The sequence below is a fragment of the Dryobates pubescens genome, chromosome Z (assembly GCF_014839835.1).
Source record: "Dryobates pubescens isolate bDryPub1 chromosome Z, bDryPub1.pri, whole genome shotgun sequence".
Lineage (NCBI taxonomy): Eukaryota > Metazoa > Chordata > Aves > Piciformes > Picidae > Dryobates > Dryobates pubescens.
This window is the reverse complement of record NC_071657.1, coordinates 71162137-71185766: the sequence shown is the minus strand read 5'-3', so window position 1 is coordinate 71185766 and position 23630 is coordinate 71162137. Positions and strand designations below refer to the sequence as shown.

Here is a 23630-nt window from a genome sequence, read left to right as displayed (position 1 = left end):
TTTTGCTCTTTTAAGTTGTCTTTCCATACACTAATAATCATTCAACAGAGCCATGACCTCTTTTTTTATTATTTTTAAACTTTTTATGTATCTTTAGTCTTAGGACATTATAATCATTGTATATTATTTTTGTGGTGGGTGGAAATTACCCTCCAACTAATTTGGAGAACTACCCCTAAAACAAAATTGCCAGGCTAGTTCAGTTTGGGAACTATAGCAAATGAAGCTATATTGACAAGCAAACTAAAATCTAGAAATATGAAATGCAATTAATATGTGCAAAATGTAAAATATTTACTTGTATTTACAAACAACACAAGAACCCCTCCAGGACAAAACTATGGAGTTACCAATAGCTTGCCCCTCACTGCCCCTTTTCCCCTGTACAAGGGAAAAGAGAAGAGAAAAGCAGAGAGTAGGTCATTAGTACTTAGCCACAACAAGAAAGCAGCCAAGGTCATCAACAGCCAAGCAGAAGCTACCAGCTAGAGCAAGCTGAAAGAGACAAAATAGTTCATACAACTATCTTTAAGTTAGTTATCAGACCAATGGGATTATTTAGACCATATAGTTATTTTTCTTTTGCATCCAATTGTAGTTTATTTACATTCTACCACCTTTTATTCAAGATCTGTGGAAAATTTCCTAGGTATCAGTCTAAAACTGTCACAGTTTTGAAGACTTTACTGCTGCAATTAAAACATACTTAATTTATTTACATTGTAAGTCTTTTCAGATAAATAGCATTTTACCTCCAAACATGAATGTTCATTGTTAGGCTAAAAGACATGTAGCATTCAGCTGTATTGTGCTGTATTGTGTAATTTTGTCTTTACAACTGTAGTGTTTCAAAATACTCTTTTCGTATCAACTATTTTTTTCTCTTTATTTTCACTTATATAAAACTGTTGACTTCATTAGTACTCTGTATGGGTAAACACTATTTGCTTGCAAAATTGTGACAAAACATACTTACATAATATCCTTAGAACTGTAAAATAATAAGCTGCCAAATGAAAATTATCACCATGACTGGAGAAAAGTAAAAGAGCAGGAGATTTCACAGTCCGCTCTAGAAGTATATGTTCATTATTTATTCAAGATACAACCTCCACTGGCTGCCATGGGAGTTGTGAGTGTGTAACAACTGTTCTGATAAAAATCACAATTATGAAAATGTAACATGCTGCCATGAATGTCCAGCTGTCTGTAAAACTTGTCACTAAAAGAAAAAAAAACAAACAAAGAAAACCACCCAAAAACCACCCAAAACAAACAAAAAAGCACAACCAAAATGCTTAAAGATTTGTACCTTTAGAAGTCATTCAAATTGTGTCAGATAAGTTGAGAAAAGACATGGAATTTGTGAGTTGTTATTGAAATGACTAACTACAATGAAGAAAACATAGCATAGTCCAAGAACAAAAAGTCTGGATATGTAAATGTGACGGGTTGAGGCAGACCCCCGTCCCCTCATGGGCAAAAATAACAACTCAGACAAACGGATTGCAAAAGTGGTGGAAAGTTTAAATGAAAAGTGGTGAATGCTTACAGAGAGCCAGCAGCACAGTGACAAAAGAGATCCCAAAAGCACAACCAGAAATATCCCATCCCCACCTGAGGGTACACCCAAGACCCCCAAGGCTCCTTCTTCACCCCCCACCTCCCCCCCATTCCACTGATAGGCTAGTCTCAGCTGGCCAGGTCTGAGACTGCCCATTCCCCCGGCCTTGGGCCTAGTGAGGCCCAAGGCTGGGAGAAAACCTCCCCCAAGTTACCAGATGGTGGCAAGGGAAACAAAGAGAAAGTGCCAGACCCCGTGCTGGATCTTATAGTGGCGCAGAGAATTATGGTATGAAATACCTGGTTTCCTGTGTCTGCCCACTGGGCTGGACTTCTGGACACAGGAAGCACCCCTTCATATGAACACAGCAGAGGGCACCCAGCCCAAACTGCTACAATAAATTTTTATATTCAATTTGCCTGTAGTACCATGTTTTAGCATTTACTTGCAAAGCGTGAATTAACACTGTGCGGCAATATTAGAAGCTTCTGTTGCAAGTATTCATGAATTTCCTTAGTTCTAAGCTTGCAACAGTATTTTGTTCTGATTAAACTGCAGAACAGTATTTATTTATTAATACATGCTAAGGGAAATTTTGTCAGTATTTCAATACCTGACTCAATCTTTCCATATTGACCTTGAATTTCTCAGAGGGTTTTGGTGGGGTTTTTTGGTTGGTTGGTTTGTTGTTTTGTTGTGGGGGTTTTTTTGTTGTTCAGTTGGGGTTTTGGGTGGCTTTTGGGTTTTGGTTGGTTGGTTGTGTTTTGTTTTGTTTATCTTTGTTTTGTTTTGTTTTTTAATCCAGCCTGCCAGATGAGAAAACCTGCAAAACCTAATACTGGGCATATTTTTCAAACAAAATACAAATCAATGATTCTGTCATGTCAACTGTCTGCTTTACTCTCCCATGAGCAGGGGCAGGAAAAGGAAGTGTAGTGTAACATATTTGTCATTAAGTCTTGTTTTTATCTAATTTTTTTCTTAGCAGAACGCAGGCATGTATGTTGCATCTTCTCAATAAATTCCAAAGAAAGAATTTGCTTCAAGCCATTTAAGTCATGCTGCCAGTGATATCCTTGATAGAAATACACATTACACTTGTCAAGCAGTGGGCTTGTTTTCATAGCATATCCTATTGGCCTTATTCCCTGTCATTTAGAACCTGACTGCATCATCCTAATTTTTAAACCAGATGACCTTCTCTGTGCCTGACTCCATTCCATCAACAGATGAACGATATTATGGATTCTCTTTCAGGAACCACATCCAGCTACCAATTAGACTAGATTGGAAAGAGAATATTAACATGCACTAGGGTCATCCATTGTGAGATGAGGAGAAGTTAATTATGTCTAGTTCATGCCCTCATCTTTTGAAGTCACTCAGATGAATATGGCCATCATTATGCCTGTGCACAAAACCGTGGATCTTGCAAACCAAAGGAAAGTTTGATGTGTCTGACAAGTTAGTTATTCCACAACTGAGGCTGGACACCAGAAAAGAGTATGTGGCTCCAGAGCTCTGAAAAGGAATATGTTTGTGGCCTCAGGAGTGCTGTAGCTCATGCCTCAGCCCTTTAATGAGACTCCACTGATGGCAGAACTTACCTGTGCAGAGTGCTGCACTTGAACAAAAATGACACCTGCATGGTATGTAATAACACAAAACCTAACTTTAAGTTAAAGTTGTTTTTTTTTTTGTTTTTTTTTTTCCTGGACAGACTAATGTTCAATATTGTTATGCATGAATTTTTATTATTGCCCACAAAAATAGGTCAGTATTTTCTTTATGTGAATCACATTAGTCAAGACCAACTAATCTGGGTTTGTGCTGTGGAGGTAACTGATGGTATCAGGAATGGTGTGGCCAGCAGGAGCAGGGAAGCCATTCTGCCCCTGTACTCAGCACTGGTTAGGCCACACCTTGTGTACAGTTCTGGGCCCCTCAATTTAAAAAGAACATTAAGACTCTTGAACGTATCCAGAGACGGGCAATGAGGCTGATGAGATGCCTTAAGCACAGGCCCTAAGAGGAGAGGCTGAGGGAGCTGGGATTGTTTAGCCTGGAGAAGAGGAGGCTCAAGGGAGACCTTATTGCTGTCTACAACTACCTAAAGGGTGGTTATAGCCAGGTGGGGGTTGGTCTCTTCTCTCAGGCAACAAGCACTAGAAAAAGAGGACTCAGCCTCAAGTTGTGGTGCCAGGGGAAGTTTAGGCTCGAGGTGAGGAGGAAGTTCTTCACAGAGACATTTGTTAGCCATTGGAATGAGCTGCCCAGGGAGGTGGTTGTAGTGGTGTGATGCTTTAGCCCTCACACACCAACATAAAGCACAGCTAAACTCAGTCAGAGAAGGGAATGGAAAGCTGTATTTTACAAGCAATAATGAAGTGCAATGAATATATACAAAACATACAGTATTTACAGCACCATACTAGAATTTATAGGAAAGAACACAAACCAGGAATCCACCCCCCAGAAGGATCCCACCTCAGGTTCCCCCTGAACCTCTCTCCCCCTCCTTCCTTTTTCCCAGTAGATAATTAGGAGAGAAAGGAAAAAAGAGAGAGAAAAGGATATTAAGGGAAATTCGTTAGCTCAAAGCATTTGTTAAGAAAGTTAGTTACTCTTATCAGTTTCATTCCAGGGTCAGTTGCATGCTCTCTGGCCAAGAAACGAAAAGTCAGAACAGGCTGAAGCTGGAGTGAGTGAAAGAAAGAATGTTAGAGATATTTGCTATGGTACATCTCACGTCTGACCAATGAAATTCGTTTAGGATTAATCTTTGTTTTCCTTTTTACACCTATCTTTCAGCTAGAGAATTCTGCAGTTTTCTTAAAGGCACAGCCTAAACTGTCACAGTGGTGGAGTCACCATCCTTGGAGGTGTTCAAGAGGGGATTGGACATGGCACTTGGTGCCATGGTTTGGTAGTCATGAGGTGTTGGGTGACAGGTTGGACTTGATGATCTTTGAGGTCTTCTCCAACCTTATTGATTCTATGATGCAAAGGAAGCAGCCACCCAGTGATTCTACAGTGTATCTTAAAAACCAAAGAGTCAGAACTGCAAACATGAGCTGAGATGTTAAAGAGGGATGGTTATGCAGTTTTCTGTGTTTGCAAGAGATCAATATGGAGCAGCAATAGAGTGTGAGGAGAAAAGAGAATGAGTAGCTAAGAAGGGGATGTGAGTTGGAGGACAGAGGCAGGACCTGAAATTCAAAATAATTTAGGGCCTGGTATATGAAATCAGAAGAGTTGGATGACAACTGAAAAAAAAATTGCAAAGAAGAAAGGATGTATTTCCTCTGTCCTGCATTCTAAGGGAAATAAATGTCTGGAGTGTAAGTCTTGTCTATTTAGCTTGGTTTCTGCTGTGGACAAATTGATGCCATTTTGGAGTAGATATATTTTATGTTTAGTAATTCTTTTTCATAATTTTAAAACAATACTTCATGTTCTCAGGATAACCACCCTCTGAGATTCTCTTCTCCTGCAACACCAGTAATTAGGACCTGACTCATACAAATATGAATAGCAGAAGTTTAGAATGCTGCATTTTCCAATTTTCACTGGAACTGTCAGCAAGAAGAGTAACTGTATTTTAATATATTTGCTGTTATAATTAAGGTTCACACAAACTTTTAATTTTTTTATTTTTTTAAAAATTCATTTTCCTGTTACTAGTGGAACACAGCAGAAAAGGGATCTTATCACCAGCAATTTAAAGTGCAGTGAAACAATAAAACCAGACATTTCACATATGAATTAAGATGACAAAAATAGCACTGCTGCACAGAAATCCCAACTGGCAGTGAGGTTCTGTGCTAGGCACCAAACTATATATAGTTTTCAGTTTTATTGCTGGCTATATTTTACTTAAGCAACAGACCAATGTAGTATATTAACAGATTCACAGATTGCATTGGGTTGGTAGGGACCTTCAAAGGTCATCTTGCCCAACCTCACTTCAGTCAGCAGGGACACCTCTAGCTAGATCAGGCTGCCCAGGGCCACATCAAGTCTGATCCTAATGTATCCAGGAATGGGGCCGCAACCACATCTCCAGGCAACTTGTTTCAGTGTTTTACCACTTTCATTGTAAAGAACCAATTTGAAACCATTGCCTCTCATTCTATCACCACAAGCCCTTCTCAACAGTCCTTCCCCAGCCTTCCTGTAGGTCCAATTTTGTTATTGAAAGGTAGCTGTATGGTCTCCCCAGAGCCTTCTTTTCTCCAGTCTGAACAGGCCCAATTCTTTCACTTGTTTTCATAGGAGAGTTGCTCCAGCCATCTAATCATCATGGTAGCCCTCCTCTGGACCTGCTCCATCAGGTCCATGTCTCTGTTGTATTGGGGCTCCCATATCTGGACACAATACTCCAAGTGAGGTCTTACCAGAGCAGAATGGCAGATTCACCTTTCTCAATCTGCTGGCCATGCTTCTTCTGATGCAGTCCAGGATGCAATTGACCATCTGGGCTGTAAGTGTGCACTGCTGGGTCATGCGCAACTTCTCATCCACCAAGACCCCCAAGTCCTTTTCTGTAGTACTGCTCTCAACTTCATCATCTCCCAGCCTGTATTGATATGTAGGATTGTCCTCTGAGGGACACCACTTGTCACGTGTTTCCATCTGGACATCGAGCTGCTGACCACTACACTTTGTATGTGATCATCCATCCAATTTGTTATCCACTGAACTGTTCACCCATCAAATCCATCTCTCCAATTTAGAAAGAAGGATGTTGTAGGGGACTGTACAAAAGGCTTTAGAACAGTCTGGATAGTTGACATCTATTGGTCTTCCCTAGCCCACTGATGTGTTGCAGCATTGTAGAGAACAGGATTTAGAATACATAGAATAGAATACATAGAATAAACCAGGTTGGAAGAGACCTTCAAGATCATCACGTCCAACCCATCAACCAATCCAACACCGCCCAAGCAACTAACCCATGGCACCAAGCACCCCGTCAAGTCTTCTCCTAAAAACCTCCAGTGATGGCGACTCCACCACCTCCCCAGGCAGCCCATTCCAATGTGCAATCACTCTTTCTGTATAGAACTTTTTTCTAACATCCAGCCTGAACCTCCCCTGGCGCAGCCTGAGACTGTGTCCTCTTGTTCTGGTACTGGCCACCTGGGAGAAGAGACCAACATCCGTCTGTCTACAACCTCCCTTCAGGTAGTTGTAGAGAGTAATAAGGTCACCCCTGAGTCTCCTCTTCTCCAGGCTAAGCAACCCCAGCTCCCTCAGCCTCTCCTCGTAGGGCTTATGTTCCAAACCCCTCACCAACTTTGTTGCTCTTCTCTGGACTCGTTCCAGCAAGTCAACATCCTTCCTAAACTGAGGGGCCCAGAACTGGACACAGTACTCGAGGTGCGGCCTAACCAGTGCAGTGTACAGGGGCAGAATGACCTCCCTGCTCCTGCTGGCCACACTGTTCCTGATGCAGGCCAGGATGCCATTGGCCCTCTTAGCTGCCTGGGCACACTGCAGGCTCATGTTCAGTCTACCGTCGACCAGCACCCCCAGGTCCCTCTCAGCCTGACTGCTCTCCAGCCACTCTGACCCCAGCCTGTAGCACTGCATGGGGTTGCTGTGGCCAATGTGCAGAACCCGGCACTTGGATGTGTTCAATCTCATGCCGTTGGACTCTGCCCATCTGTCCAGCCTGTCGAGGTCCCTCTGCAGAGCCTCTCAACCCTCCAGCAGATCAACTCCTGCCCCCAGCTTGGTGTCGTCAGCAAATTTACTGATGATGGACTCAATGCCCTCGTCCAGATCATCAATAAAGATGTTAAAGAGCATGGGGCCCAGTACTGATCCCTGGGGCACACCACTGGTGACTGGCTGCCAGCTGGATGTGGCACCATTCACCACCACTCTCTGGGCTCGGCCCTCCAGCCAGTTCCTAACCCATCGCAGTGTGCTCCCATCCAAGCCATGGGCTGACAGCTTGGTCAGGAGTTTGCTATGGGGAACGGTGTCAAAGGCCTTGCTGAGGTCCAGGTAGACTACATCCACAGCCTGCCCACATCCACCAGGCGCGTCACCTGATCATAGAAGGAGATCAGGTTGGTCAGGCAGGACCTGCCCTTCCTAAACCCATGCTGGCTGGGCCTGATCCCTTGGCCATCCTCTAAGTGTTGCGTGATTGCACTCAGGATGACCTGCTCCATAATCTTTCCTGGCACAGGCTGACAGGCCTGTAATTCCCTGGCTCATCCAACCGGCCCTTCTTGTGGATGGGTACCACGTTGGCCAGCTTCCAGTCATCTGGGATCTCTCCGGTGAGCCAGGACTGATGAAAAATAATGGAGAGTGGCTTGGCCAGCTCATCTGCCAGCTCTCTCAGCACCCTAGGATGGATCCCATCTGGTCCCATGGACTTGTGGGGGTCTAAGCTGCTGAGGAGAGCTCCTATCACTTGTTCATGGAACACAGGGAAACCATGCAGCTCCCTGGCTCCCTCTGCCAGTTCTGCAGGCCAGCTGTCTGGTAGACGTTCTTTCCAGCTAGTAAAAACTGAGGTAAAGAAGGTGTTAAGTACCTCTGCCTTTTCCTCATCCTGTGTTACAACATTTCTTTCCATGTCAACCAAGGAGTGGAGGTTGTCCCTGCCCTTTCTCTTGCTATTAATATATTTATAGAAGGACTTTTTGTTGTCCTTCACATCAGAGGCCAGTTTAAGTTCCAAATGTGCTTTTGCCTCCCTAATTTTCCTCCTACATGTCCTAGCAACCTCTTTAAACATTCCATAGGTTGCCTCACCTTTCTTCCAAAGATTATACACCCTCTTTTTTTCCCTTAGTTCTATTAAAAGTTCATTACACAGCCAGGCTGGCCGTCTGCCCCGGCGGCTCCTCTTCCGGCACACTGGCACAGCCTGCTCCTGAGCCTTCATCAGCTCTTTCTTGAAGCAGGTCCAGCCCTCCTGGACCCCTTTATTTTTAAGGGCTTTCTCCCAAGGAACCCATATTTACTCTTGGTGAAGCCATGCTGGCTGTCTTGAATTACCTCCCTGCCCTCCATGTGTTAAATGCAGAGGTGCATTTTTGTCAGCTATAGAGAGGATGGATTTAAAGAATTTAATTTAATGAAGAACTTGTAGAATTTAGTGATGTCAGAACTGCCCTTCTGAACTGAGTTTTTCCAAACATCCCAACCTGTAGCAATTCTCTTAATATTTTAACATACAGAATTCTTTAAGTCTCCAGAGACCTCTAGCAAAATGTTTCAAAACACTCTCTGTGTTTGCAGAGGTTTTTCTGCTAGCTCTGAAACAGAATAAACTGAAAATAAGGTTTGGAAATTATTTCTAATCTAAACTGTAAAATTAATCTGGATTAAATAAAGATCCAAAGCAATTCACAAAATATGCAGTGTAGCAACCAAGCACTCACACTTGGGTCAGCAACAGTGGAATAATTCTCATCCAGAAGTATTATCTAGGAAAAAAAAAAATTGAGTGAAGCTGCCTGGGTGCAAACTTAGAGGAAGGAATAGATCCCAAACCTAAATTTTCTGTAAACAAAGCAGGTGTTCTATGGGAAGATAAAACCTGAGATGCAGAAGAGGTCTCACATTAATTTACTCTTTGGTAGTTATGAGATAACTACTGGGGGAAGAATACTGTGAGTTTTATTCAGAAAAATAACTAAGGGACAAAGGACATAAAAGAAATGAAAAATAACAATGAAAATGGGGAAAGATGCTTGAAGATGAGAAGTATAAGGAAAAATGAGAGACCTTTCAGAAATTGTATAACATTGAACACTTTCTTCAACTTTTGGAGCATTTTCAGTATCACTGCATGTAGTATCACATTCCCCACTCTACTGACTACACCTCAAATTTAGCAATCATAGCAAATCATAGTAAAATTTAGGTTGGAAAGGACCTTTAACATCATCTAGTCCAACCATCCTGCAACAAGCAGGGACATCTTCAGGTTGCCTGGAGCCCCATTAAAACTGACCCTGAATGTTTCCAGGCGTAGGGCATCTACCACCTCTCTAGACAACTTTCTCCAGTGCCTCACCACCCTTAATAAAAAAATATCCTTCTTTATGTCTTAGTCTAAATCTTACCTCTTTTAGTTTAAAACTGTAACCCCTTGTCCTTCCACAACAGGCCCTGCTAAAGAGATTGTGCCCATGTTTCTTGTCCCCGTCTTTCTTATAGGCCCCCTTTAAGTACTGAAACACCACAATAGGGTCTCCCCAGAGCATTCTCTTCTCCACACTGGACAAATCCAACACTCTTAGCCTGCCTTCATTGGAGAAATATTCCTTCCCTCACGTCAGAGCACCTCAGCTTTCCTAGAGTTCACAAGAAAGCTTAATTTGGGTATAATCTGCCATTCTCAGTCCGTGTAAGGGTTAGGTGAGAAGTTTAAGATTGTTTATTAAAGAAAGGCATTGTACAGCCATTGAGTTTAAATAGTCAGAAAATACTATAGTTTTTTAGTTAAAAAAGTTTTGGGAGAGGACTGGACAATCAGTTTGTATTTCTTCTCTGTATTAGAAAAGCGCAGAAGAGCATTAGAGGGAAACATGCAGCAAGGACCTGAAGCATTTTGCTCTCAAAGGGTGAACCTTAGATTTTGCTGCATCCAGATGGAGACACCTTAATCATTATAATCACCACGGTCCATTTGCTGCATTAAAAACAAGATAAATATTTAATCACAGTGCAATTAAGTCTGGATCTGTGCCATTAGTTTATAATTAATATATAGTTAGATAGAATCTAATACAGCACTAATTCACTTATGAGCCAGTCTGAACAGATTTTTTATTTTTTTTTTAAGGTGGTATTTTTAGAATGTTAATGAGATGAAGGTGTGTGCAACTGCTAATTATTTTTGCTATTTTCATGCATTAACTGGTATAGCATATAACAATCAGTTAATGTTACCATTACACATAAACTGTGAATAATGTTCAGCAATGCCTGTTTTATTCAGGTTAAAACAACCAAACAAATAGCAAGATGTAGGTATAATAAACATATGTTGATATCAAAAGAATTTGTATTACAACAGCAAAATAGAATTAAAAGTGGCAAATTTCAAAGGGAAATCATATGAAATGCATTGATCTGTTATGGTTTTGTGGGGGGTGGGTGTTTGGTTTTGTTTGATTTGGTTTATTTTCTCTGTTTTACAAATATTCAAGTATGCTGGACAAACGTACTTTGGAAAACTTGAAGGATGGAGGTACTTCAAAATACATCAAGTTCAATTTACTCAGTTTCTAGTTAAACTCACACAGTCCTTAAGTTACTTTGAACCGTGTTATGATGCACCAGTGTAATAGAAGTTGGGCCCTAATATATTTTGAAGTTTATGTAAATTTTTAACTGAGGACGATTTTTAAAGGCAAAAATAAATAGCTGTGAGTAAGAAACAGAAGATACTGGACTACAGCATATTCTTTAATTACTAAGGTGTTTCATATCTAAGTGGCAAAACGAGCGTGTTGACTAGGAGAAACTGTTTTCATGCTTACAAACCCTTTTGGCTGAAGGTCAACAGCACATCTGCTGGGAATGCTCTCTTCAAATGTCTTCAAAATTGTGGACTACAAAGCGGGCAGCTGAGATCTGGCTGCAATTTGAAGTAGTGAGCAAGCAAGCTGTTCTTGGGAACAAGAGTGTTCATGGGAAATGACAGTTTTCTTCTACATGCAGGTGAAATCTACAAAATACCTGAGCAGAAACTTGGTCTTAACCACAAAGTTGTTGCACAGGCCTGAAGGACATTTACTAGTGTGTTACCAGAATGGATATATCATACTTGTGTGGCTGAACCTATAGATAGGCTGAGACTTAAGTATGTATTTTGGTATGATTTAATGATTCCCAGAGCTCAGCAGATACGGGATCATTTCTGTCACAAAGTGTTAAAATGGTCTCTGAAATATCACAACTCTCACACAGACGTGAAGCTGGGGGCATTCAAAACCAGCCTGTGTGTCACATAAGCCTTGTACAATTGTATTAAATTAATAGGCAAAGTAGTAAATGTGAGGAAGATCAGACACCTTAAAAAGCTCTTGTTATATTCCTGCTTTTTTGTAATGCAGTAAAGCAGTTTTCTATCAGAACCTGTAGGGACACTCCCGCTGGATTTGAATGCTCATTTATGTGTATCTGTGGAAGATAGTCTCTTTTTAACAGGGTTATGTTGTATTTTGGATTTGTGTCTGCTGAACTTTGAAATCTATAAGCTCACATTTGAAGGGACATGCCTTTCAAAAATCCATTTAACCAAGTTTTTAATAGGATGGTAAAGAAAGGAAAAGGTGAATATATTTCTGAAAAAAGAGGTAGTCTCTCGTTTGTACATGTATAGGTGGCATTAACACAATGTTCAACTTTATAGAGAAAACATACATACTAATTAGAAAAGAATGGCAAATTTTATATATATATATATATATATATGTATATAAAAAAGAAGTTAAACTCTTCTCAAAGATTAATAAAATACCAAAGGCAGATTTTTAATTATTCCTACTACAAGAGTGTTCAGCTTTCTTCTCAAGTTGCAGAAAACTATTTCCTATGCAGGAACTTATCTAGGTGAACTCATTTTAGCAGGTGTGTTGGACTAGATGATGTGTGAACTTGCCTTTCATCCCCTACCACTCTGTGATTCAGTGAACTGATGAGCAGCAGGGATAGGGTGTTCGATGACCTGGATAATGAGCCCAATTCCATGTGGTAACCCTTAACTTCACCATGGGAAGCTTGTGTCATTCTGCTATCTCCAGCAGCAAGGAGATTAGCTCTTTTCTCATAAAGATGAAAGACGTTGTATGTGCCACTGGCTTCTTTTACACATGTTCATTTAAAACTATATGAGATCTTGCTAAGTGAGCTCTGTCACAGCTTATTTTGAAGGCTTTGCTTTGGCAGAGTAAGCATATGAAGTATTATGCATTATCAAAACACAGGAGCAGAGAAAACTTCAAACTACTGATGTTAAAATGGTGTGAGAGATATTCTGGTGAAGATTTCAACTTGCCAGAGGGGGAGAAAAACTATTTGCCTGACATTCATGTAGAGCAAAGAGCTAGCAGTAGGAAGGCAAGCAGCCAGACAGTATTTTACTTTTACAATTAAATGTAAAATCATTTGATACCTTTTATTAATTTGGTGAGAACTCCAATATTTGTGTTGATGGGATGTGGAGCTTTCTAGATCATCAGAGTAACATCATCTATTAGCCCTACTCCAGTTATACTCCACAAAACAAATGAAGCAATTAGCTTTGTAGCTAACAGTATCTTTATCTTGATGTATATCAAGGTCAATATCTAATTTAGTATTTTTCATTAAAGTTGCGTTATTAATACATGAAGAGAAAATGGATAGATACTATCTGAAGTGTTAACATTTGCCTTAGACTGCCTTTAATTTTACTTATTTTTGTTTTTAAATGTGATTCTTTGGCATCTGTCACTCCATTGAAATATGTATTTTTTTTCCCTCTCTCTTTAGTTTTTATGTTCCTCATTTAACAAATCTTAGGAAGAAATTATGGGGTTTGATATTTAGTCATCTTCCTGTTTTAGCATAGCAGCAAGCCCACTTTTGGGTAGAGGGAATCAGAGTTTGAGGAAGATGTGACTGCTGTGTTTGACTACAGCACCTGCAACTACCTGATATTTTTTAATAACTATTTGATATTTTTAAGTATCTTTCCCACCAAATAAACTGATACTATATTTGGCAATTAAAAAATGCTTATGCTGTTTGGTGTGGGTATGACAAATAGCTTGGTTTTTAGATGAATATCGCTGAACTGGGGAGTGATAAGGGAAACAGTCACAGTGGGAGTGGGAAAGAGTTTGGGTTTTTTTATTTCTTTTTTTCCTCTTATGGCTGCTGTTTCAACTACTCTATGATTTCTTAGATTTTATGTAGCTAATGTTACACAACTCCACCATGGCACTTCAAAGTTGGCCTTTGTCACATGTTTGAATCCTATATAAAGACATATCAGAAAAATGTCAGTCCAAGCATCTGTAGACTTCTTGTTAATGCAGCTCAATGCATTGTACAAAATACATTCACTGGGTCAATGAACTGTGTGCTGATCCCAGATGAAGCACTGCAAATGAGCTTGTGTTTTGCTCTTGTTGTTCTCAGCTGGGTGAGGAGTGGGAGAGATGCAGTACTTCATCTACAAGGCATAGGAAACATAATATTTACTTTTTTTTTTTTTTTTTTTTAAATTAAAATCTAATGCATCCTACGCACTTGGAGGAGTCAGTAACTAGCATCATACTTCACATGTACAGATACAAACTTATGCAGATGAAAAGCCTTGACAGAGACTGGAGTTAGTCCACCACCAGGGTAATGATACCACCCCCTTCTGAGGAAGGACACTGTAGGTATCAGGTCCTCTGCATGAGCTACCTTGCTCTTCAGATCCTTTCCTATTACAATATGTATCTTATTCATGTAAACAGAGCTGCCAATAAAACAAAATAATTTCAATTAGAACAAAAAGTATTTTAGATACAGACAGCCATATCCACAGTGCATTGCAATCACTGATGTTTCTAATCTTTGTTTATTTCTTTGTGCTTGGGATTTTGTTAAACAAAAGAAAACCAGCCATCAAAAAAACCCATAAATGAACAAAAAAGTCTGACAAGATGTTGACTTGCTGGAACATGTCTAGAGAAGGGCAACAAAGCTGGGGAGGGGTTAGGAGCACAAGCCCTATGAGGAGAGGCTGAGGGAGCTGGGATTGCTTAGCCTGGAGAAGAGGAGGCTCAGGGGAGACATTATTACTGTCTACAACTACCTGAAAAGAGGTTGTAGCCAGGTGGGGCTTGGTCTCTTCTCCCAGGTGACCAGCACAAGAACAAGAGGACAGTCTCAAGCTGTGCCAGGGGAGGTTGAGGCTGGATGTTAGGAAGAAGTTCCTCATAGAAAGAGTGATTGGCCATTGGAATGTGCTGCCCAGAGAGATGGTGGAGTCACCATCACTGGAGGCGTTTAAGAAGAGACTGGATGGGGTGCTTGGTGCCATGGTTTAGTTGATTAGATGGTGTTGGATGCTAGGTTGGACTCGATGATCTCAAAGGTCTCTTCCAACCTGGTTAATTCTATTCTATTCTATTTATAGCCATAAAAGAAAAAAAAAAAAAAAAAAGGAAGAAAAAAACCCCAAACCCAAACAACAAAAAACCCCACCACAAATAGTTTCAAATACAATAGTGTTCTTCTAAATTGTGTTTATCTAAACATATTGTTCCTCCAGACTGTCATTGGAAAACTGTAGAAAAGTATTTGAACACTTCTTTCCATTATTTCAAAACAATTAGAATATCCTACAAGACAAAATAAAGTTATATTGGCTAATTCATTGAATTATAGAATTGTTAGGATTGGAAGAGACTTCATGAATCATCCAGTTCTAGCTCTCACACTACATCAGGTTGCTCAGAGCCACATCCAGCCTGGCCTTAAAAACATAAAGGGATGAGGCTTCTGCCACCTCCCTGGACAACTTTGTTCTGGTGTCTCACCACCAACATGGGGAAGAACTTCTTCCTAACATCTGAATCTACCCATTCCTCCTAGTCCTAGTCCTGACACCCTAAAAAGCCCCTCCCCAGATTTCTTGTAGACCCCCTTCAGATACTAGGGGCCACAATAAGGTCTCCTTGGAGCCTTCTCTTCTCCACACTGAATAGTCCCACCTCTCTCAGTCTGTCTCCATAGCAGAGGTGATCCAGCCCTCTGATCATCCTCATGGCCTTTCTCTGGACATGCTCCAGCATCTCCAGATCCTTCTTGTAATAGCAGCTCCAGAACTGGATGCAATACTCCAGGTGGGCTCTCACCAGAGCAGAGCAGAAGGGGAGAATCACCTCCCTCAACCTGCTGGCTGTGCTTCTCTTGATGAAGCCCAAGATCTGGTCAGCTTTCTGGGCAGAGAAGCCCTTTGGCAGGTATTTCAGGTACTTCTCACTCTTTTCTAATGTATCATAATAGTATCAGTCAGGGTTGGAAGGGACCACAAGGATCATCTAGTTCCAACCCCCCTGCCATGGGCAGACACACCCCACACTACATCAGGCTGGCCAGAGCCTTATCCAGCCTGGTGTTAAACACCTCCAGGGAGGGGGCCTCAACCACCTCCCTGGAGAACCCATTCCAGGGCTTCACCACTCTCATGGTGAAGAACTTCCTCCTCACATTCAGTCTGAATCTCCCCACCTCCAGCTTCATTCCATTCCCCCTGGTCCTATCACTACCTGATAGCCTGAGAAGTCCCTCCCCAGACTTCTTGTAGGCCCCCTTCAGATACTGGAAGGCCACAAGTAGGTCACCTCGAAGCCTTCTTTTCTCCAGACTGAACAGCCCCAACTCCTTCAGTCTGTCCTCATAGGAGAGGTGCTCCAGCCCTCTGATCATCCTTGTAGCCCTTCTCTGGACACGTTCCAGCACGTCCATATCCCTCTTATAATAGGGGCTCCAGAAGTGGATGCAGTACTCCAGATGGGGTCTCACCAGAGCAGAGCAGAGGGGGAGAATCACCTCCCTCAACCTGCTGGCTATGCTTCTCTTGATGAAGCCCAAGATCTGGTCAGCTTTCTGGGCTGCAGGTCCACACTGGTGGCTCATGTTGAGCCACTTACCCACCAGCATCCCCAAGTCTTTTTCTTCACGGCTGCTCTCAAGCCAGCAAATGCCCAGGTGCTTGGGATTGCCCCAACCCAGATGCAGGACCTTGCACTTGGTCTTGTTGAACCTCATGAGGTTGGCTTGGGCCCACCTTTCCAGCCTGTTAAGGTTCCTCTGGAGCTTGGTGTCATCAGCAAACCTGATGAGGGTGCACTCGATGCCACTGTCCATGTCACCAACAAAGATGCTAAACAAGACTGGTCCCAGTACTCAGGAAACTCCACTTGTCACTGGCCTCCTCTTGGACACGGACCCATTGAGAGCTGCCTTTTGGGTGTGGCCATCAAGCCAGTTCTTTATCCACTGAATGGTCCATCCATCAAACCCATACTGCACCAGCTTGGAGACCAGGATGTGGTGCAGGACAGTGTCAAAGGCTTTGCTCGGGTCCAGGTAAATGATGTCAGTTGCTCAGCCTTCATCTATTAATTTTGTGACCTCTTCATAGAAGGCCACCGGGTTTGTCAGGCAGCATTTGCCCTTGGTGAAGCTGTGTTGGTTGTACCCAGTCACCTCTTTGTTATTTTTCTGCATCAGCAGTGCCTCCAGGAGGATCTGCTCCATGATCTTACCAGGCACAGAGGTGAGACTGACTGGCCTATAGTTCCCTGGGTCATCCCCTTTTTGAACATGGAGGTTGTATTTCCCTTTTTCCAGTCAGTGAGGACTTCCCTGACTGCCAGGACTTTTGGAATATAGTAGAGAGAAGTTTAGCAACCTCCTCTGCCAGTTTCCTCAGCTTTTGTGGGTGTACCCATCAGGTTCCATGGACTTGAACACTTTCAGGTTCTTCAGATGGTCACAAACTTGATCTTTACTCGCGATGGACAGTTCCCTCTTCCAGTCCCTGCCATTGTCTTCCCTTATTCTGGGAGTGTGGCTGAAGCCCTTCCCATGAAGACTCTTTGTATAAATTATCATTGTCACATATAACATTTTCATTGCTTCCCTTGTTTTCTTGGATTTTCTTGATACAGAAAAAAATAATGCTTACTCCCAGATATGTAATTATCACTTCAGTATTACACTATGAAAGATTTCATTTTTATGAAGTTTTAGCTGACTGTACTTGTCAGCAGAGAAAACAAATAACATGGTGCTGCATTGAGCCCTTTTCCAACTCTACCAAGTATGTATTTGTTACATTTGTCCATCCGTAAAATCTCAGAGATTTTAGTAAAAGCACATAAAAAAATTAAAACCTCCTATGGTTTAACTTAACTTTCAATATATTTATTCAAAAACAGCATGGGATTTCAGTTGAATAACAGAATTATGTATTTTGGACTGTACTTACTATGCTGGCTAATACAACTGGTACTGCACAAAGACTCAAAAGAGCAGCAAAGTGAATAGGCCTATTACTTTGAGTGCACAATTAATCTTGTTGACATTATTTTATACGAGCATGGATAAAAATGCCTGGAAAGCATACCATTGAATTCCACTGCTCATTAATATTGATCAAATGTTATTGTTCTCTGTGTGTTGGATGCCACTTAAAGATTACTTGCAGAAGTATTACAGTACTATTGATTGAAAAAAAATCCCTGAAGTCCACTGCTTTTTGAAAATTAGTTGACACGTTTAGGTTCTTTTTTTGTTTGTTAAGGAAGAAATTTTTTTATTATTATTTTTTAATTTGTTGATGTACCCCCAGTGTGATTAAGAGGTTATTAGTTATGAATTAGTACATGAAAATACAATAAATATATTTATTAATAGGAAAATAATATTTAGTAATAGGTTTATTATTTATTAATATTTATTAGTTTATTTATTATTAAATATTTGTTGATATGAATATGGAAATATTAATAACCTATAATCACTATTTTATATACATATTCTAGTGCACGATTGTGAGATATATCCCATAACTGGGTTAGTATGTACAATTTGAACCCAATTAGAATATTTACAGAATTAATTTTGATTAAAGAATGCAAGTGCAGTTCCTAGCTTGTCCACCAGATGGCAACTCGACAAGACGTTCTTGGCTTTAGCTCTGTACAGGGAAAGATTTAGCTCCGTACAGGCAAGTCAATAAGAAGCTTAAGCTAGAAAAGGCATGGCACTGGCGGGGACTTTGAACTTAATGTCAGTGGGTGCTGCGCATGTGAATGATACACTGTGTCTTTTGTTTGGAGCAAAGTTAGTTGCCATGTTACGGCAAACTGGCTTGCTGCCTGCCAAGCTTGAGCTGTGGCTGGCTCCTGGTCTCATCTGTTCCAGGGGGCGCTCCCGTGGCTGAGGCTGTGGCTGAAAGCTGCTGGTGGGCCTGTGGGGAGCCTTGCTCCAGATAGTGACAGTAGGGGCAACATTCTCTCTTCTGCGACAGTGGGGAGGTAGGAAGACATAGGCTAGCTGGTTGGCAGGCTTCCTTAGCAGGACTCAGGCGGTCCCTCAGGGTCTCTGTCCCTCCTGGAGCTACTCCTTGGGAGCAGAGGGGAGAGCATGGAGGGATTCCATGGCACAGCTTGCTGCCAGGGGCTGGCCCCTGGCAGAGGCTTGGTGCTGGCAGGGCTGGTGTGACTTCCAGGAGAGTGGTCCTGCAGGGTGGAGATGGGCCCTTGTTACAGATGACTCCAGGTAAAAGTTAGCCCACACTGTGAGGCAGGGTGATGGTTCTCAGTGGGCTCTGATTCTGTGCAGTGGAGGGCGGGGCCCTTCAGGATCAGCTCCAGGTCAGGGCGTGGCACTGCGGAAGCAGCAGTGACCCCTTGGCTCAAAGTGAGTTGGCAGGACTCCCTTGGGGACCCCAACTCTGAATCACAGGCACGAACAGTGCACTGAATCTCCCTGGCACACACAGGGCCGCAGAGTGGGTGCAAGTGGCAGCTCCTCATTTCTTGCAATCCCACGTGGGATCACATGGGGTGTGGCTGAGCACTGTTACTGTTTTCCAAGCTAAACATAGAAACTCTGTGGCTCATTGTCTGCTGCTTATGGCTGTAGCAGATGCTTGGACTGCTGAACTTGGGCTAGCCCTCCTGAGTTCAGAAGTCTCTCTGGACTAAAGGCTTGCCCTCAAGGGTCTACTCCTCTTTAAGACATAGTGGGTTCTCTTCTGATCTGGTGGGACTGGGCAATGCTGTAGCTTTCTGGGGCTTCCAGCAAGAGACCCTCCTTTGCATATTTCTCAAGGTCGCTGGCTTCTCTCCGTATTGCAGAGGCTAGTAGTTTGCTTGCATGTGGAGCTTGAGAAGACTTACTGGCAATTAGTTTACAAGCTCAGGCAAAGAGAGAGCAAAGAGAGAGTGAGTTGTTTACAAGTTTTGCTAATATCTGTAAATTTCTTGAGGCTGGATTTGGCCAATGGACAATCCCATAAACAACCATCTTTAGCCTATAGAAAGCGTGGAGCTAGCGTGAAGCTAGAATTATACCCTTACTTGGCAGCAGCATGAGCATCCCATGTGATGGATGCATGTAGTTGTTTACCCCTTAGAAGGCAAGCTGGGGTTGTTTATGCTGCCTGGCTGGTGCCCAGACCTTTGTTCCCCTCAGCTCTGGGCTGTGTACCTATTCCAGAAAGGACGGTGGAAAGGGAGATGTGGCCAAACATGTCGGGACAAGTTTTACAGTATTTGGGCCATAATTTGGGGCATATGGTGCCTTTACCACACCAAGTAACTGAGAGTATTAATCATATTGTCAAGAAATTAATTATCCAGCATTCAACACAATGTGCTAAAACTCTATACATCCTTATCAAAGTTAGTTCAAACCTCTCATCGTATCACATCAGTGCCAAGACCTTATATACTAATACTGCTGCTTAAATGGAATGATGACAGGATTACAGCCCAGATCTTTCAAACTGCACTCAAACCTGCATACCTTGCATCAGGGCTTCCCATACACTTAATGGTTCCTGCAATTTAAATACCCTGAGATGTGTGAATTCCGTGGATGGTCCTTTAGACAATTATGAGAAACAAGGTATTATGATACAGGCTTTTTAAAGCTTCAATCATTCATTCTTTCAGAACACAAATAAGTCATACCCATGGTCTCTTAGTAAATTAATGTTAATGTGAAAATTAGATTGCTATTTACTGTTGTCAGTGCATTTCATTAGGATGTTTCATTGTTCTCAAAATAATGTTTGGACTACCAGATTCTATAGAACAAATGGGGGAAAAAAATCAAAGCAAGTTTACTCAAAATATAGATTGAAAACACTGCTATTGTGTGTCTATGACCAAAACCCAAATTTAATCAGGAAAAAAATAAATAAAAAGTGGCCATATTGTCGATTTAGGTTTTTGGTTTGGTTTTCCAGTAGGAACATATCTTAGAACAGCAAGATTAGTTAGAAGTATTGGCATGCAACAGTATATTTATTACTGTGCACCTCAAATGACCTTTTAAGCCATTGTTCTTTGGACTGTTCTGAGAAAATGCAAAAAACTAAAGAAAACCAACAAAAGCATGCTGAACGTGTGCTTAACAAGCCATATGGAGAAAGCAGGAAGCAAAATGAGAAAGTAGTTATTTAAAGATTTATTGGGTTTGTAAGATTAGAGATCCGCTTGCATATAAATAATTAACATATGAGGCTACCTGCAGGTACTCACCAAACTGCAGCACGGTGATAGAGCCTAGAAAAAAAATACACAGCTCATATTCACTGGGAGACCAAAAGTGCAAATTATTAAATATAGGGTTTTTTTTAGTTTGGTTTGAGTTTTTTTGTGGGTGGGTTGGTTGGTTGGTTGTGAGGTTTTCTGGGGGTTGGGTTTATTGTAGTTTTGGCCTGAGTTTTGTTTGTTTGATTTCTTTTGTATGCTTATTTGCTTTGGTTTGGTTTCTTGTTTGTTTGCTTTTTGGTTTTATCACCCAAAATATTACAAAGGAAAATAAATCTGTGATACTTGGAAGTCAGACTTGTAAAATGAATGATATATGTTTTCTGGAATATGAGATAGTGCTGGATAATAGGTTGGACTCGATGATCTCAAAGGTCTTTTCCAACCTGGTTTATTCTATTCTATTCTATTCTATTCTATTCTATTCTATTCTATTCTATTCTATTCTATTCTATTCTAAAGTTACCATTCTATTTAAAATACAGTGCGGAATGTAGATGAGTAGAGGCAAAAATTGGAACATTCAATCTCCTGATCCTCATCTTCATGATTTCTGACTTTTTTACTGTTAATTGCATTTAGGATAAACCACTATTCACTTATGTCATTTATTTACAAGGTTCAGTGAGACATGGACCATGTTTAATGATGTACAAAAGAATAGCATCTACAGGATTGTGTCCTGGAGTAGACTGATGACATAAATTATAATAGAAATGTGTACGTGGGTAGTTTCTAAAATTGCTATAACCACCCAGACAATTATAACTTGGGAATGTGTTCTGACATCTTTGTCATTCTGTTACATTTTATCTTTTGCAAATTAATTCTTTCTTAGAGAGTGCAGTTTTCACTAATATGATGTTCTGAATGAGTGCGGTTGCTGTGAACATCTGTCAAGCCTTGTGTTTGTAATTGAAAGCATAAACTAATAAGCAGACCCTCCGAAATATTAACATTATAGCTCTTTTAAGTTTAAATCATTCAATTCCCCATGCTGACTGTACATAAATTATCCTGTGGAGAGAAGTTATTTTCTCTTGTTTGTTGATGGTTTTGTTTATTTGTTCGTGTGTTTGTTAAATGCAGTTTTAAGTGGGTGAATAATTATGACATGTCAGGACAACAGGTAAAGATCAACACCTTTCTGCGTACATGGGAAGGTTTGCTGTTTCTATTAAGATTAAATTAACAAGGCAGGAATTATAAAAATATAGCTATCTTTATTTTTCCAAAAAACCCTGCCCTAAAATTATGTACAAAGCTGATTAAATTATTTACAGGTTCTATTAGGTTGTGAATTCTAGCAGGATGCTTATGGGCAACTTTAGTACAATTTAGATAATTCAGAAAATGTAAAAGGCTAAAACACAAAATAGCTTCCCCCCACCTACAAAATCAGAGGCAAGCCCGGACCTTAGGGAAAGTGTGAGAATGCCAGGTTGTACTCATGAGGTTGGAGCAGGAATTTGGAGATGGTCCCTAGGTCCCTCTTCCGTGGCAGGCGCCAGAACTGCAGGTGTTATAATCCAATTTGTGGATAACGTGGCACAAATCTGAAGGAAAAGGGACTCGCCAGAATCAAAGTGGCTGTAGACACGCTGCCATGAAGGGAATCTCATGTAGCAGCACTGTCTGAACAGTGCAAGGAAAGCCACAGTTTCACGGCAGGCAAGGTCACTACAGCGGCAGGCAGGGAGCAGGACCCCAGGGAAGGCAGATCCAGGGAGAAGCCAGGTCCAAGAGCTGGTTTCTCCAATTTTGACACGAATCCAGAGCGAGTCCAAAATGAGCCAAAATATGAGAGGAAAAATGAAAGTGCGGATCACTCTCTGGTCGCTCTATTTAAGGCGTTCCTAGACAATGTGTCCAGTGGCAATGTATAATGGGCATGAAGCCCAATCCCAAGTGACTTCCCCCACGGGTAAATACATCTGAGGGACCTCTGCCCAGGCGGGAAGAATGGGCACTGTTTAGCTGTCCCCAGGGGAAGGGGAAAGCAATTTCGCACTCTGGAAGGCAATCTTGCACCTTTGTCTTCTCCCATTCAAACCACCGCTGATGGAGGTGGGGGGAGGGGGTTTGGAGTACCCCGTAACAATTGCAAATAGCATACTTTATAATGAATTTACAAATCTTTTCACACACAAACTTGTACATAAGGTTTCTCAATCTATAATTACCAATTCTTTAAGGCAAGTTTGGAAAAAAATAAACAAAAACCCCGACCCCAATAGGCACCAAAATGCTAAAATGTTTTCTTCTGGTGGGAAGTATGTTACAGGTAGTATTAGCGAGATAATAAGAGGTTAAAGGCTTTTAACATATGCTGTTAAATGAACACATTTGGATCACAGTTCAAAAGATGCTGCTAATTAAAGGTATGTGTAATCATTGCAAACCCAGCCAGCTAGATCTCACTGCTGAAACCTTAGATATTCAGCATGTGGTTAGATGGGAAAACAAACTTAGTCAGAAGACCTTTTTGAAATCATCTTGAAGTGGATGTGCTAAAAATGCAGTCAATGGAAAAGGAATGTTTGGGTTAGTAGATACTAACTGCTGGTTAGTCACATTTTCATATAGTCATCCAAAGATACAGCAGAAATCTCCTCGATGACTAACTTGACATGTAGTGATTATTCATGAATATTGTACATGTCACCCTGTACATGATAGGCACTTTTGATTAATACATATTTCCTCAGTGGTATAAAAGTTAGAATGCCTGTTATCTTTAATAGGAGAAC

At 41.3% G+C, this 23630-nt stretch overlaps 1 protein-coding gene across 2 annotated transcripts in view; it reads left to right on the top strand.

Annotated features, from left to right (window-relative positions):
• EDIL3 (EGF like repeats and discoidin domains 3) overlaps positions 1 to 23630 on the top strand; it is a 339872-nt gene that overhangs the window by 141802 nt on the left and 174440 nt on the right. The window lies entirely within an intron of this gene.